This window comes from Cryptomeria japonica, chromosome 5 (genome assembly GCF_030272615.1).
Source record: "Cryptomeria japonica chromosome 5, Sugi_1.0, whole genome shotgun sequence".
NCBI classification, from domain to species: domain Eukaryota; kingdom Viridiplantae; phylum Streptophyta; class Pinopsida; order Cupressales; family Cupressaceae; genus Cryptomeria; species Cryptomeria japonica.
This window is the reverse complement of record NC_081409.1, coordinates 259,070,265-259,087,238: the sequence shown is the minus strand read 5'-3', so window position 1 is coordinate 259,087,238 and position 16,974 is coordinate 259,070,265.

Genomic DNA, 16,974 nt, shown 5'->3' with positions numbered 1-16,974 from the left:
GAGAGTAAGAGCACTTCTGATGGAGCTTTCTTTCTGGGAAAGAAATTGATTTCATGGATCAACAAAAAATAGTCATGCATTTCTTTATCTACCGTAGAAGATGAGTATGTTGCAACAACAACTAATTGCTCTCAAGTCTTGTGGATGAAGCAAATGTTGAAGGATATCAAGGTAAATTATAGTGAACCAGTAGTTATCTACTTTGATAACTCTATTGACATGTCTAAGGATCTGGTATTTCACTCTAAAACTAAGAATATATCAATAAAGTATAACTTTCTGAGGCTCAAGGTAGAAGGAAAGAAAGTCAAATTAGTTTATGTGAACACTAAAGAGTAGATTGTAGATATATTCACTAAACTATTGTATAAGGAGTCATTTGAGTATTTTAGAGATAGGTTAGGGGTTTCTACCCCTCCGGTATAGACTTGATTGATGAAGTTTGTCATCAGTCCGACATGCATTATCAAAGATACTATTCATTTCGACACTGATGAGTGGTGCTACTATATAGGAGAAGTAGTCAGCTTTGAGATTCAGAGGTTTATATACTTGCTTTGATATTTTTATCAGATTTTTGGCATTGATGTCAAAGGGGGATAGATAGTGATGTGAAAATTAAATTCAAAATTTTACATAGATATCATTCACAGGGGGAGAGTTATTGATATTCAAGAGATTGCTAGTTGTCTTCCAAAGGGGGAGATTTTTTTGCATTTTTTGGTACTTAGATGTTTTTCACATCTAGTGTTGCCATCAATGCCAAAGGGGGAGATTGTTGACATTATGGATGATTTGATTATGTGTTGCATTGATGTTTTGTCATTGATGTCAATACTAGCTATTATGGTTGTTTACCGACAGACAGGTTTTGGTTACTGGTAGAAGATCTAGTGTTACTAGCAAAAGAGACTATCTATTGGACACTTTTGACATGTTTGGATTGATTGAGTATGTTTTATTTTATGTGTTGCATGTTTCTAGAGCATGTTTTGGTCAGTTGGTATTGACTTGGTAATCAGATGCTATCATACACTCTTGTAAACCCATACCGACATTGGTTTATGGTTTAACCGATAGAACTTTCATTGAGAAATCCTGACAGGATGCATAAGTGGTGTTGGTATGGCTTCTAGATGGATTTTAGGATGTTGAAGATATTCTTTGATCATGCTTCAATTGATTGAACACATTTCTTTGGTGTGGTGGACCTAGATTAGGTCTGGTACCTATCTAAGTTATGGACCGGTATCATGTTAACATGTTCCCTACACATTACTAGGATGATTTATGGATTGGTTATTCTTGTTTTGGTCTTAAGCCAACATGACATATCATTGTAATATGGATGTATGTAATGATCTTATTGTAATATATTTTAGGTGGCCAACCTAATTGGTTTAGGACTTAGGGTTGATATAAATTGGTCTAAGATCTCATTGTAGATAATGTGTTCATGGTCATGAAATGTAATATCATATGTGAAGGAGATCTGGTCGATCATAGGTGATCAAATTGGGATTAAGGAATAGGTCAAAGGCCTCTGATATTGAGCTTAACCAAGACTATAATCAGGCATGGTAAATGTTATCTCTGGCACTTCATTATTCTAGATTGTTGTCCATTTATCTTGAGGTGGTTATAACCTCTTTGTAGTTGGTGAGACTCTTTTATAATCTATCAACAACTGATTCATCCCCCCCTCTTAGTTGTTCACTAGTTATCCTATTAGACTCATCCTTCTTCACCCACATCTTCTTTTGCTAATCTTTAATCTCTTCAACCTTTGTCGTTCCCTTCTCATCTAATTTATTCTTGTTAATCAGAGCATTATTTTTTCTATTGCAAAATTTTGCAATATGATTGGTTTTGTTATATGCTCTGCAAACAACATTATTCTTCATAGGTCTGAAGTTCATATGTTCTGTCTTGTCTTTCATTGATCAAAGATATGTCCAAATATTTCACAAGCATAACATCTTTTGTTTTGAAAGTTGTTTATTACTTCTCTACACACATTTGACTTGTGTCCAAAATTATTGAATATGAAACACTAACTGGTAAAGGTAGAAATATTGTTCATATTGTTCATTATATTATTATTATTCACCATTCCTTTATTCATCCTAATTTTGTACGGACTTTCCATTAGACCAAATTTGTTTCTATAAAGTCATTAAATTGTGACCCTTACAATTTTTGACCATATTTGGGTATTTGGATTAGCGAAGAAATCCCTAAGCCTGATCGGAGACTTGAAACATGCTCATGACATCAAAAACTTGCATTTTTCATCATTCAGCACCGTCTTCTTGCTATTGCCTATCCTAAATTAGGATAGGATAGGGGCATGGAACCCCTATCCTCTTAGGACAGACTTTGCCCTATTTTGGGCCCCATTTGGTCCCCCCTTGCATTGGACTTATCAATTTATCAGTAGGAAAAGGTTTTCCTATGTTGCCCTAAGATGAGAAATTACCTAAACACCTTTAATTGGCAAGTATATAAGGAGCACTTCCCCTCCTATTTGCATAAGAGAAAATAAGCAAAAATAAGAGAAATCAAGTGCAAGTTAAAGTAAGGAGAACAAGCAAGAGGTCTCCATTATCGTCATCAAGCATTCAAGCATTCATTCAAGCATTGAGAGTTTCAAGTCTCCTTTCAAGGCTAGGTGTTGCATTCAAGATAAGGATTCAACCATTGAAGAGGATATTTCTATCAACATTCAAGACATCCTATTTCACATACCCATTTAACCAAATTCATCTACAAAGGTATTAACATTTAAATTACATCCCCTTATTGAGGTGAATTTTATTTCAAACATTTCCTTTCATTTACTTGCAGCATTTTACAACCACTTGGATAATTCAAAAATGGGGTTTGACCTAAAGGAAAACCCCCAATCCTGTAATGCCCATACCTAAGTCAGACTTTTAAAACCCGTTTCACCTTGATTGACTTCCTATGTGGCATTCTTGAATGGTAGATTAACCGATATGCAATGTGTAGTTTAGATAATATAAATAAATTGTGCATACTTATTATTGTGCTTTTGCATCAATTTTTCGTGTAAATGTAATTGTTTCCTAACCCTTGAGATAAATCTTGAGCTAACACCTTCATTGAATATGTATATGTATATGCATGCTTGTATGAATTCATGGGTGTAGGAGATTGCAGGTACAACACCGCTTAGGGCAAGGTTTATCTCCTTTGGAATTTGCAAGGTTGAGTATGCTCCTTCATCTTTTGAATTCGGATTTAGTGGTCATATAACTCTCATCTTGCCTTAGCCATGGTTAGGTGAGCATCGTGTGTGGATTCGTGGGGCTTGCCTTTCATTGGGATGCGTGTTGAGAGATTTGGAGGACTTCCTCGATTTGCATGCCTTGCGCGAGGTAAGTGAGGTTTGTTATCCTAAGTATTAAATTCAAAATTAATGAGTAGGCGTACACAATAGTGATATAGGAATTTAAATAGGTAGCTTCTTTTATATGATTAATCATTAATTTAAGAGATTGCTTTAAATTGTTATTGTAGCAAGCTTAAGGTATTTAACTGGGGTTAGTGTGCTCATTTACGCATTTGTAACTTTTATGCATTTGTAGTTGAGAAATTTGAATAAACAAGACTCTTGCATTAGATTAGTCATTTATTTAAAAATGTCGCTTTATTATGTTATAGCGAGTTAATTTAATAGCTAATTTTAAAATAACGAATTTATTGAGTTATGCGTTTTAGAAAGGAAAAATTTTAAAGTCATTTGAGAGATAGAATTAAATTACTCATTTTCGCATTTTGGAAGAAAAAGGGGTAAATTATTATTATTTAAATGAAATTATTTTCTCTTTACTTGTAAAGTCGATATAGTATAAAAGTTTGATTTTTAGAAAATTAAATTAATCAAATGCCTTACCCGGGGTCAATAGTTTCGAAATAAGATGTAGGCCTAAATCGATATTGAGAAATTAAAATTTAAAACTCAATAAGAAAAAGAAGCATTTTAATTTTAATAAGGGAAAACAAATAAGATTAATAAATAATGGAAAGGAATGATTTCCATTTGAGATTTTCATTCATTTTATTTTAAAAATAAATGCCTAATTTCGAAATTGAAAATTAGGGCAGAATTAGGGTTTCACTTTTTAACCTAGTTTTGAAAACATTTTGGGGGTTCTTTTTGGCTTGGGAGTTTTTTTTTTTTGGAGAAAAATGGGGGATTTGCATTGGAGCAGCAGATTGGGGAAACTCTTCATCAAGATTCATGCCCGGAATTTGCACTATGAGGTAGGATTCGAATCTACCTTTCTATTTCTTGTTAAAAAAAAAAAAAAAGGATATTACTCATGAATGTGTTTTTCTTTGAAGAATAGTTGTAGTTGTTCTTTTAAGCTTGGATGTTTTTGGTTTTAAGATTGACCATGGTTTTTGGGATATTTTGGAGAAAGAGAAAATCTTCTCCACTCTTAGTTTAATCAATCTGGAAAAAGAAGAGAAGAAGAATATAAAATAAAATAAAAACATGACTGTGACTGTGTATGCATTGTTTGTCTCAGAATTCATTCAAAGCGTTTTAGCTTTAAATTGTGACTTTTATTCAAAAAAAAATTATTGAGAAGAAAACCAAAGAAATATTCACAAAAAAAAAAGGAAACAAAAAAAAAAGGGGAGAAATTTTATCGGGTTAGGGTTTGGCACCGCCGCCCCCTTCCCCGTTTCCTTCCCCCTACCCCCCCCGTGCTACGTGGCTCGCAGGAGTTCCCTACGACCACAGTGGGCCACAGGGAGTCCCTGCGTCCACCGTGGGCGGTAGGGTAAGACCTGCGACCACGGTGTCCGTAGGGAATACCCTGCGTCCACCGTGGCTCGCAGGGAAACCCTGCGCGAACCGTGAGGCAACGCCTCTTCTTTCTTTTGACATTTTAAGTTTTTTTTTTATGTTTTATTTTATGTTAGTTTTTTTTAAAATTGTTTTAGTATTTAAAAAATAATATAAAGCAAAGAAATATGCTAGTAATATTGTGTTATTAAAAAAAAAAAAGGAGTTGAGGTTTTATTTTAGAAATATAATGTTTTTTTTTTTTAAAAACAAAAAAAAAGGGGATGAATGCTCATAATATAATACACGCCAAAATGCATAGCACCTATTTAACCATTATCATTAATTACATATATGTATTTTGGGCGTTAATATAGCAATAACCTTCACTGTGATTTTTAAACCAAAAAAAATATCTGGTTATATGATATGAGTAAATTGATTTGGAGGTAATGGCCTTTAATTTTTAAAAGTAGGCAATAGAGACTTAATTTAGACGGAAATGAATTTTCCATTCCTTCATTTACTCTTAATGTATCTTGCTCTTGTTGTAGAAAGTGTTGTTTTTGTGTCGTTAAAAAGGGCTAGACTATTGTTGTAAACCAACTTGTCAATTAGTGCTTATCTAAGGGTTAATTAATTTGATTTGACGTTTATGTCAACTTGAGAAAGTGTTGTAATTACCCGTTAACGCTTGAGCATGGCTTAGTTATTGGGAAATTTGTTGTGTCTGTTATATTAGCACGGCCTAGATAGGAATGTTGGGCCCCCGTCAGCTGATTGCTTTTGTCTGAACAACGTCGGTCAAGTCTTCATTTAGGATACCACCAGTTAAGAAATCCTTGTTGTTTTTGCTTTAAAGTGTTTTTCAGTTGGAGCCACTCTAGAAGGGACCATTATGTAAACCCCGAAGGAGGTGTCTATTGTTTATTGGTTGAGTTCGCCTATGAGGCAAAGATGTAAAGACTTATAAACTATGCATTCCTAACAATATAATACCAAAGGGGTCTTGCAGTTGAGCCGACCCGGAGATGTAGCCCATCAGGGGTGAACTCCGAGATCATATCTGTGTTATGCGATGTTTATGGCGTACTTTGTTTTATGTTTTAAATTATCATGAATGGTTGTATTCTTGCATAAGTGTATGGTGGAAATTTAATGTATTCAAATCTAAATGCATAGCATTATTCGTCTAGATAAATGTAGTTATTTAAGTTCATAAAATGTTGTGAATTATGAATATGGCAAAGTATTTAAATATTGTAATTAAAGTTGTGGAAAAAGTAATAGATAATGTTAATTTAAATTGTAATAGTGGAAAGAATCTTTGCTAGAATACTTCATTGGATTAATTTGTTCTTAAGCATGTTAATGGAACGAATGAGAAATGGGAAACAAAGTTGAATTAGTGTTAGAAATTCTAAGTGAAATTTAAAGGATGAACATCATATAAATATCTATCTTTTTACATTAGTAAATGAATCACGCCATATGAATTATGTTTCATTACATTGAATGAATTTTGTTAAGTATTCCACGTTTTAATCTTAACAATAATCCTCACCAGGTTAATTTGATAATCGGGTGGACTCAATTTGGTATTCATGTTGTATATCGAATGAATATACTTAGTAATTTATGTTGTAATTATAATCAATAACCCACACCAGATTATTACTATAACTGGGTGGACTCAACTAGAAAACCCATAAGTTAATCTTTATAAAAAGGAACCTCTCATGATTGCTAAAATTGATCTAAAAGGGGAAATAATTGAATAGTTATTTATACGTTAAATCTTAGTAAAAGTATCTCCATCGTATTAATTTCATCAAACAAAAAAAAAGAGATATGCAATAAGATAATTGTATTTTAATCCTAATAGAAGAACGTCATTTTGATCTTATTACTCTAATCTTGAAATGATGAATGTCATCTAGTTAACGATACTTTAATTTTAAGGATGTTTCCATTGTCCTAATGCATGTCCATCTTAATGAAGTTAGTCCATTTATTGCATTATTAAAACTTCAAATGAATTCTATGGCGACTCATATTTTACCTTTCATAAAAGAACTTCAGCTCATTAGTTGGCTACGCATGAAATCAAATAAAGGGACCTCACTCTATTAATTGTACATAATCCTTAAGGAACGAATTCTTCCTATTAACCATACCTTTTAATATTTAAAAAAAAAAACATATATCAAATATGGGTGATTATTTTAAAGAAATCAAATGATGGAATCCTCATTTTACTAATCGTAGTTTAACCCTAAACGAATGGATCTCATTAAGCATATTTATAGCATTTAAGGATGTTTTCAAGTGTGGATGGTTATCTTAAAACCCTAATGAATGGACTTTGTTATATTTAAAACGCTTGAACCTATTGGAGGCCTCTAAATGAAATTATGAATTTAAGTGCATTGAATAAATAACCCCTCAATGGCCTCTTAACCACCCAAAGAATTTGAACGCTCCTTAAGATATAAGATGTCAAACCATTGAACACATATAATCAAGATCTATGCATTATCTCGTAATTAAGATATCCAGTTTAATGGATCTAATGACGCAAGTTGAGTTAGGTGTAAGGTTATGTAATCACGTTGGGAAACTCCTTAGGATCGTTTTAGCCTTCCGCTATGTTATCTAGTTAGAGATAACTTTGAGATAACTTCAATCTATCTTAATATTGTAACTTTTTCATTAATGCTCTTAATTATTATTTTAAAAAAAAAAAATTTACACTCTAATTGAGTGTTTTTAACATTAACCCTTAGGGGTTTCCTGGCGGGGCATTACACTTGGTATCAGAGCCCATGTTGCAGCACTGGGATCTCTGGTTTCGCTTGTGCCCATAGTTGGTGTGTGTGTGAGTCTACCTTATGTTTTATGCTTGCCCACCTTGATGTGAGGGTGCGATTTAACAAACCGTACTTGTGTGTAACGTGTGCGTTCACACCTTGTTTTCACCTTAATGATGTGGGTGTTATAGAAATAATTATGGGTGTTTTGTTTACCTATTGAGGTCTTGGTCTACGATTTCTCTTACTTTGAAAAGGATTCATATGTACCTTCATTCTTGCTTTGTTTTACTCTTTTGAATAATCCATCTGGGTTGGTTGTTAATGTCTGGGATCTAAAAGCACGAAACGTGCTTGTCTATGGTTATGATCTATTTTAATGATTGTCCACTTGAAAGACTAGTATGGCAAATGTTAGTTCTTATTATGTAGTACATTGAGTGATTATGACTCATCTTCTTTTCTCTCTCTAAGTAAATTAAAAGGAATTGATATGTGTAGTTATCTTTTATATAAGTTTTCTTATTGCAAGAGAAAGGATGATGTTTCTTGAGCCTTGAGTGAGCCTTATAACGTTCTTATGTTTTAGATTGTAAACGGGAATGACTTGGGAGTTAATTTTTTTTGGTTAATGATAGAAAATGGTATGTTTGCATTAAGGACTCTCCATGTGCTTGGTAGGAGTAGTATAGTTAAATTCCATTTTAAGTAAGGTGCATTAAAATGCGCATAGTGATTTTGTGAAAATTGCTTGATGTGAAAAAGAATACCAAAAGAGGACATGTTGTAGTAGCTTCAAGAGTAAATTAATGTGCTCCTCAAAAGGTTGTTTTATGTGTTTAATTAAACTAGTGTGATTTAGGACCTATTAAGTGACGCACTTTTAACTTGCTTTGGATATGGGTAATTGTCTTATTATGTTTCGAAAAGAGTAAATAAAAGACTTGTTGAATTGTATGCACTAAAGGTGTAAAATCTAGTAGATAGCCCTTCATTTACCTCCTTGTCGTATTATAAAATTTCAATGTTAGATTTTATGTGTTATTGTATTGTATTGTATTACGAATAGTGATTGTGCTCTAGAAGACTTGTATTACAAAAAGAAAATTTGGTTATTTTGAATTCTTGTTCAGAAAACTAGAACATTATAGTGCAGCAATAATGATTAGAAATGTCATGTTAGGATGTTTTGGAACCTTCCTAAAAGATAGCAAAATGAAAACCGTGCAACTCAAATGATAAACTTATATCCGAGCATATGGTGTGATTTTGAAATTCTTGTGTATTCGTAGGAAATAGTTGATTTACCAACTCTCTTCCTCCTCTTGTCTAAAATATAGGAATCGTTGTTTTTGAAACACTATTTAGAATGTAGTGATTTAAGAAGAAATTTTGTTATAACACATACAAAATTTTATGTTGCTTTGGGCTTCTAATTGAAAGGGGAACATTTTTCATCTTAAAAAGGGAAATTGCATAGTCAGTAATGTGAATGAAAATGCTTAGGGAATATTGAGAAAGATATCAGAATGATGTTATTTCCTTGTGTAAATTTGAATTGTTGAAAATTTCAGTACGTGGATCTAGAGTAAACTTTGTTTGGTGATTCATGTGTAAAGCATAATTAAACTTCCCTTAAGTATATGTTAGCATAATGTAAAGTACTCCCCGTAAATGTGACTAAACCAGTAATGGTGCTATTCTGTGTGTGTTGTGAGAAAATCCGTACTTGCTTTGTGTGCCCATGGGATGGTGAAGTAATCAACCATGGGGAATATGTTTGTTTATGAGTATGGGAAACCATACCTATCTATGTGATGTTGCTTATTTGTTTCCGTACTGAGTGCCAACCCACGGGTTGTTGATAAGTCAGTATGTGAAGGGGTAGTAGTAGAAGTCACCATTCCTTGAATAGTATGAACAACGTACGAGTAATGTCGACGCGAAGCGACTTTAGCTTCCCTATTTTGAGGAAAAGTATGGTTTTGTAACGAAACTATAACATAGGTGTACTCAATACTTCCCCTTGTGATGAACCGATTTATGAGGTTCATGTGTGCCAGCCTTATTCCTATCCTTTATCTTGAGCATATTGATGACAGTTTTTGAGCATATTGTTGGATTCCATTGGAGCATTTGTTGCCTTGTCTTCATGAGAGGCGTGTTATTTTCTTACATAAGTTGCCAACTAACTAGTGTTGGTAGACTTGTGGGTAGACCTTAGCCATGTATACCTCTGGCTTACGGCGAGTATCCTGAGAGGAACATCACTATGTGGGGTGTGACCAGCGCGTGCCTTATCCGCGGGGTACACTGCCATGCGAGATACGTCCATTGCATGCTTTGTCCGCTTGGAGTATCGCCATGCCGTGCTGAGACACGATGCGGGATGTAGTAGACATTTCCATGCGGCCTACCAATAGGTATAGGGTAGAGCCATGCCACGTGACGACGTGATGCGGGGTGATGTCGAGGTGCACACTGCCATGCCATGTGGATGTGTGACTTGGCCACACCACATGATGAGCTACTAGGATAGCTAGATGATTGTTCCTTCCTTCCTCGTTGGTGGCTAGCTATTAGTCACATAGTGATGTAATGTGCACTTATGAATTTCTTTTATTTATTTATTTATTTATTTTCTTGTGGGCCAGCAATTTATTTTACTTTGACCTTGACAGTTTAGCCACGATCTTGCGATCTTGATTTTACTTGATTTGATGTTGCAAATCCGGAAATTATTTTCTTGTTTTATTGTTGGAATTGACAAATATTATCTTTAATCTTTTGTACTTTGGTGGCTAGACCGGTTTATCCTTGTTGTTTTCGTATGCTGGTCATGTGTTGTAATGTGAATTCCTCTCCAAGAACGTAGGAGATGGGCTTGGATGAGTGTATACGAGGAAGTAGACGCAAGGAACCTTGAGGATGGAGGTATGTGAGGCTGTGAAAACAACTAGGATCCACTACCCACCTATGAGTGATGACTATCTCTTGGAGGCTAAACACCTTACACAACAAGGGATATTCACGAGGGACTTGTATGGAAGGTAGCACCGCTATGGTGTACCCTAGCACCATCAAGCCCTTGAGTGAGATGTTGGACATTTGTTGATCATGTATATATTCTGAGAGCAGGCATAGAGATGTGGATCATATATGTTACCTTTGACCGAGCATTAGACATGCTCACATGTGGCCTATTGTGTTGTGCAAACCAGTCTTGTGGATGGATATTATGAGTAATCATGGATTAAATGGTATTAACTTGTCACTATGTTATGGGGCATAGTCATTGGAAAGGTTCTTGTATGTCTGAAAAGTGTAAACAATTGAGTTCTTACGTTGTTCTTATTCGTTGAAAAGTTAACTTGGTGGTAGAAATTGTTATTTGAGGTTAGTTTTATGTGATAAAGTTTTGAGAAGGAGATGAATTGGTGAAAGAAATTGACCTTGAGAACATATTTTCTTGTCATGATTGATAAATGAGTATGAAAACTGTGCCTATATATTTTAAATTGCTTAAATTTGGTGCAATAAAAAGGGAAAATTCTCATTTCTCTACTATGATTATGAGCAAATTATAGAATATTTGAAGGTGTGAATGATGTTAGATGCATTTATATTGATGAATAATGTTTTAAATTGTTGACAAAATAGTTGTTTGTGCAAATTGATAATTGTTAATTGAGTTTAAGGACTAATAAGTGTTGCAGGAAGGTCAGTGCAAGAAGATGAGTCCACTTTTTGGCCAAAAAGTGGAAGTGTTTTCCTTGATTTTCAGATTTTGTCTCATTTGAGCTTAAATTTTGAAACACTTAGAGATTCAATCTTGGAAAAAGTCAGTAATATAAAAGATAGCCCTCTGAGTGTACTTTCCAAATATATAATTTATTTTAATACCCACATAATAAAAAATAACTTTTTGAATAGAGTTCTGAAAACTATGTTTTAAAAATGCCTGTTTCAGGACCATACCATGCATGTGTACGACCCACACTTTTTGACACAATTAAAATTATTTTCTCAAACCGTTTTGGGAAATGGTTTGTAACACACTGAAGATTGATGAGCATATTTTTCTGTATTTTTTTTTTTAATATTTTTTTTTTAATTAATTTTTTAATGGCCGTAATTATCTTTTTAAAAATTTGACGTGTACGACCCACATAATTTGATGTAAACTTAACATTTTTTGATTTTTTTTTTTTAAATACAAAAGAATTTTGTGTAGATTGATGACATATAATTTTTTTTCCAAAATTCTTTAAAATAAAAAAGTTATTAAATTAACAAAATTAGTTAATATTTAAAATTTATGGACCCGATTTAGTATAAATTAAATGAAAAATAGTTAAAATAATCAATTTTTAAATAAATTTACATATTTAGAATCTAGACAGTATAATCTGAAATGGGTTTTAATTTCGTATAAAAATTCTTTGATTAGAGGCGCATAAACTATTTCTGAAGTTCATATTTGTGCTTGCATTCATGGAGATTTGAATTTGCAGGTCCATGTCTCAGGTGTGGCCATCCTAGGCCTATCCCGGGCCTAATCCCGAGCTAAGTGGCAGGTTGTGGAATCAACTTCCACAAAACGGGCCCCCGTTTTCAAACAAGGGCGACTTGTGGAAAAAAAAGGAAAAATGCCATTTAGAAACGGGGGCCCGCTTTTAAACAAAATGGGCCCCCGTTTCTAAAAAATGGGCCCCCGTTTTGTTTAAAAGTGGGCCCTCATTTTAGAACAAAATGGGGGCCCATTTTTTTTTGCTTCGGACCCCTGTTACCTTTCGGCTCAGGAGCCCGAAGCATAAATGGGCCCCCGTTTTTTGAAAACGAGCCCCTGTTTATAAGAGCACATTTTCCAATGCATGGACTTCCGTCAATTTGTGACTCATTACCTTGCACTTGCACCGTTTAACTTTGCAACTTCCAGGAGTAAGTCGGAACCTAGGGGGGGAGAATGTAATGCCCATACCCAAGTCGGACTTTTAAAACCCATTTAATCTTGATTGACTTCCTATGTGGCATTCTTGAATGGTAGATTAACCGATATGCAATGTGTAGTTTAGATAATATAAATAAATTGTGCATACTTATTATTGTGCTTTTGCATCGATTTTCGTGTAAATGTAATTGTTTCCTAACCCTTGAGATAAATCTTGAGCTAATGCCTTCATTGAATATGTATATGTATATGCATGCTTGTATGAATTCATGGCTGCAGGAGATTGCAGGTACAACACCGCTTAGGGCAAGGTTTATCTCCTTTGGAATTTGCAAGGTTGAGTATGCTCCTTCATCTTTTGAATTCGGATTTAGTGGTCATATAACTCTTGTCTTGCCTTAGCCATGGTTAGGTGAGCATCGTGTGTGGATTCATGGGGCTTGCCTTTCATTGGGATGCGTGTCAAGAGATTTGGAGGACTTCCTCGATTTGTGTGGCTTGCGCGAGGTAAGTGAGGTTTGTTATCCTAAGTATTAAATTCAAAATTAATGAGTAGGCGTACACAATAGTGATATAGGAATTTAAATAGGTAGCTTCTTTTATATGATTAATCATTAATTTAAGAGATTGCTTTAAATTGTTATTGTAGCAAGCTTAAGGTATTTAACTGGAGTTAGTGTGCTCATTTACGCATTTGTAACTTTTATGCATTTGTAGTTGAGAAATTTGAATAAACAAGACTCTTGCATTAGATTAGTCATTTATTTAAAAATGTCACTTTATTATGTTATAGCGAGTTAATTTAATAGCTAATTTTAAAATAACGAATTTATTGAGTTATGCGTTTTAGAAAGGAAAAATTTTAAAGTCATTTGAGAGATAGAATTAAATTACTCATTTTCGCCTTTTGGAAGAAAAAGGGGTAAATTATTATTATTTAAATGAAATTATTTTCTCTTTACTTGTAAAGTCGATATAGTATAAAAGTTTGATTTTTAGAAAATTAAATTAATCAAATGCCTTACCCGGGGTCAATAGTTTCGAAATAAGATGTAGGCCTAAATTGATATTGAGAAATTAAAATTTAAAACTCAATAAGAAAAAGAAGCATTTTAATTTTAATAAGGGAAAACAAATAAGATTAATAAATAATGGAAAGGAATGATTTCCATTTGAGATTTTCATTCATTTTATTTTAAAAATAAATGCCTAATTTCGAAATTGAAAATTAGGGCAGAATTAGGGTTTCACTTTTTAACCTAGTTTTGAAAACATTTTGGGGGTTCTTTTTGGCTTGGGGGGTTTTTTTTTTTGGGAGAAAAATGGGGGATTTGCATTGGAGCAGCAGATTGGGGAAACTCTTCATCAAGATTCATGCCCGGAATTTGCACTATGAGGTAGGATTCGAATCTACCTTTCTTTTTCTTGTTAAAAAAAAAAAAACAGGATATTACTCATGAATGTGTTTTTCTTTGAAGAATAGTTGTAGTTGTTCTTTTAAGCTTGGATGTTTTTGGTTTTAAGATTGACCATGGTTTTTGGGATATTTTGGAGAAAGAGAAAATCTTCTCCACTCTTAGTTTAATCAATCTGGAAAAAGAAAAGAAGAAGAATATAAAATAAAATAAAAACATGACGGTGACTGTGTATGCATTGTTTGTCTCAGAATTCATTCAAAGCGTTTTAGCTTTAAATTGTGATTTTTATTCAAAAAAAAATTATTGAGAAGAAAACCAAAGAAATATTCACAAAAAAAAAGGAAACAAAAAAAAAAGGGGAGAAATTTTACCGGGTTAGGGTTTGGCGCCACTGCCCCCTTCCCCGTTTCCTTCCCCCTACCCCCCTCCAGCTACGTGGCTCGCAGGAGTTCCCTACGACCACAGTGGGCCGCAGGGAGTCCCTGCGTCCACCGTGGGCCGCAGGGTAAGACCTGCGACCACGGTGTCCGCAGGGAATACCCTGCGTCCACCGTGGCTCGCAGGGAAACCCTGCGAGAACCGTGAGGCAACGCCTCTTCTTTCTTTTGACATTTTAAGTTTTTTTTTTATGTTTTATTTTATGTTAGTTTTTTTAAAAATGGTTTTAGTATTTAAAAAATAATATAAAGCAAAGAAATATGCTAGTAATATTGTGTTATTAAAAAAAAAAAAGGAGTTGAGGTTTTATTTTAGAAATATAATGTTTTTTTTTTTTTAAAACAAAAAAAAAGGGGATGAATGCTCATAATATAATACACGCCAAAATGCATAGCACCTATTTAACCATTATCATTAATTACATATATGTATTTTGGGCGTTAATATAGCAATAACCTTCACTGTGATTTTTAAACCAAAAAAAATATCTGGTTATATGATATGAGTAAATTGATTTGGAGGTAATGGCCTTTAATTTTTAAAAGTAGGCAATAGAGACTTAATTTAGATGGAAATGAATTTTCCATTCCTTCATTTACTCTTAATGTATCTTGTTCTTGTTGTAGAAAGGGTTGTTTTTGTGTCGTTAAAAAGGGCTAGACTATTGTTGTAAACCAACTTGTCAATTAGTGCTTATCTAAGGGTTAATTAATTTGATTTGACGTTTATGTCAACTTGAGAAAGTGTTGTAATTACCCGTTAACGCTTGAGCATGGCTTAGTAATTGGGAAATTTGTTGTGTCTATTATATTAGCACGGCCTAGATAGGAATGTTGGGCCCCCACCAGCTGATTGCTTTTGTCTGACCAACGTCGGTCAAGTCTTCATTTAGGATACCACCAGTTAAGAAATCCTTGTTGTTTTTGCTTTAAAGTGTTTTTCAGTTGGAGCCACTCTAGAAGGGACCATTATGTAAACCCCGAAGGAGGTGTCTATTGTTTATTGGTTGAGTTCGCCTATGAGGCAAAGATGTAAAGACTTATAAACTATGCATTCCTAACAATATAATACCAAAGGGGTCTTGCAGTTTAGCAGACCCGGAGATGTAGCCCATCAGGGGTGAACTCCGAGATCATATCTGTGTTATGCGATGTTTATGGTGTACTTTGTTTTATGTTTTAAATTATCCTGAATGGTTGTATTCTTGCATAAGTGTATGGTGGAAATTTAATGTATTCAAATCTAAGTGCATAGCATTATTCGTCTGGATAAATGTAGTTATTTAAGTTCATAAAACGTTGTGAATTATGAATATGGCAAAGTATTTAAATATTGTAATTAAAGTTGTGGAAAAAGTAATAGATAATGTTAATTTAAATTGTAATAGTGGAAAGAATCTTGCTAGAATACTTCATTGGATTAATTTGTTCTTAAGCATGTTAATGGAACGAATGAGAAATGGGAAACAAAGTTGAATTAGTGTTAGAAATTCTAAGTGAAATTTAAAGGATGAACATCATATAAATATCTATCTTTTTACATTAGTAAATGAATCATGCCATGTCAATTATGTTTCATTACATTGAATGAATTTTGTTAAGTATTCCACGTTTTAATCTTAACAATAATCCTCACCAAGTTAATTTGATAATCGGGTGGACTCAATTTGGTATTCATGTTGTATATCGAATGAATATACTTAGTAATTTATGTTGTAATTATAATCAATAACCCGCACTAGATTATTACTATAACTGGGTGGACTCAACTAGAAAACCCATAAGTTAATCTTTATAAAAAGGAACCTCTCATGATTGCTAAAATTCATCTAAAAGGGGAAATAATTGAATAGTTATTTATACGTTAAATCTTAGTAAAAGTATCTCCATCCTATTAATTTCATCAAACAAAAAAAAAGAGATATGCAATAAGATAATTGTATTTTAATCCTAATAGAAGAACGTCATTTTGATCTTATTACTCTAATCTTGAAATGATGAATGTCATCTAGTTAACGATACTTTAATTTTAAGGATGTTTCCGTTGTCCTAATGCATATCCATCTTAATGAAGTTAGTCCATTTATTGCATTATTAAAACTTCAAATGAATTCTATGGCGACTCATATTTTACCTTTCATAAATGAACTTCAGCTCATTAGTTGGCTATGCATGAAATCAAATAAAGGGACCTCACTCTATTAATTGTAGATAATCCTTAAGGAATGAATTCTTCCTATTAACCATACCTTTTAATATTTAAAAAAAAAAACATATATCAAATGTGGGTGATTATTTTAAAGAAATCAAATGATGGAATCCTCGTTTTACTAATCGTAGTTTAACCCTAAACGAATGGATCTCGTTAAGCATATTTATAGCATTTAAGGATGTTTTCAAGTGTGGATGGTTATCTTAAAACCCTAATGAATGGACTTTGTTATATTTAAAATGCATGAACCTATTGGAGGCCTCTAAATGAAATTATGAATTTAAGTGCATTGAATAAATAACCCCTCAATGGCCTCTTAACCAC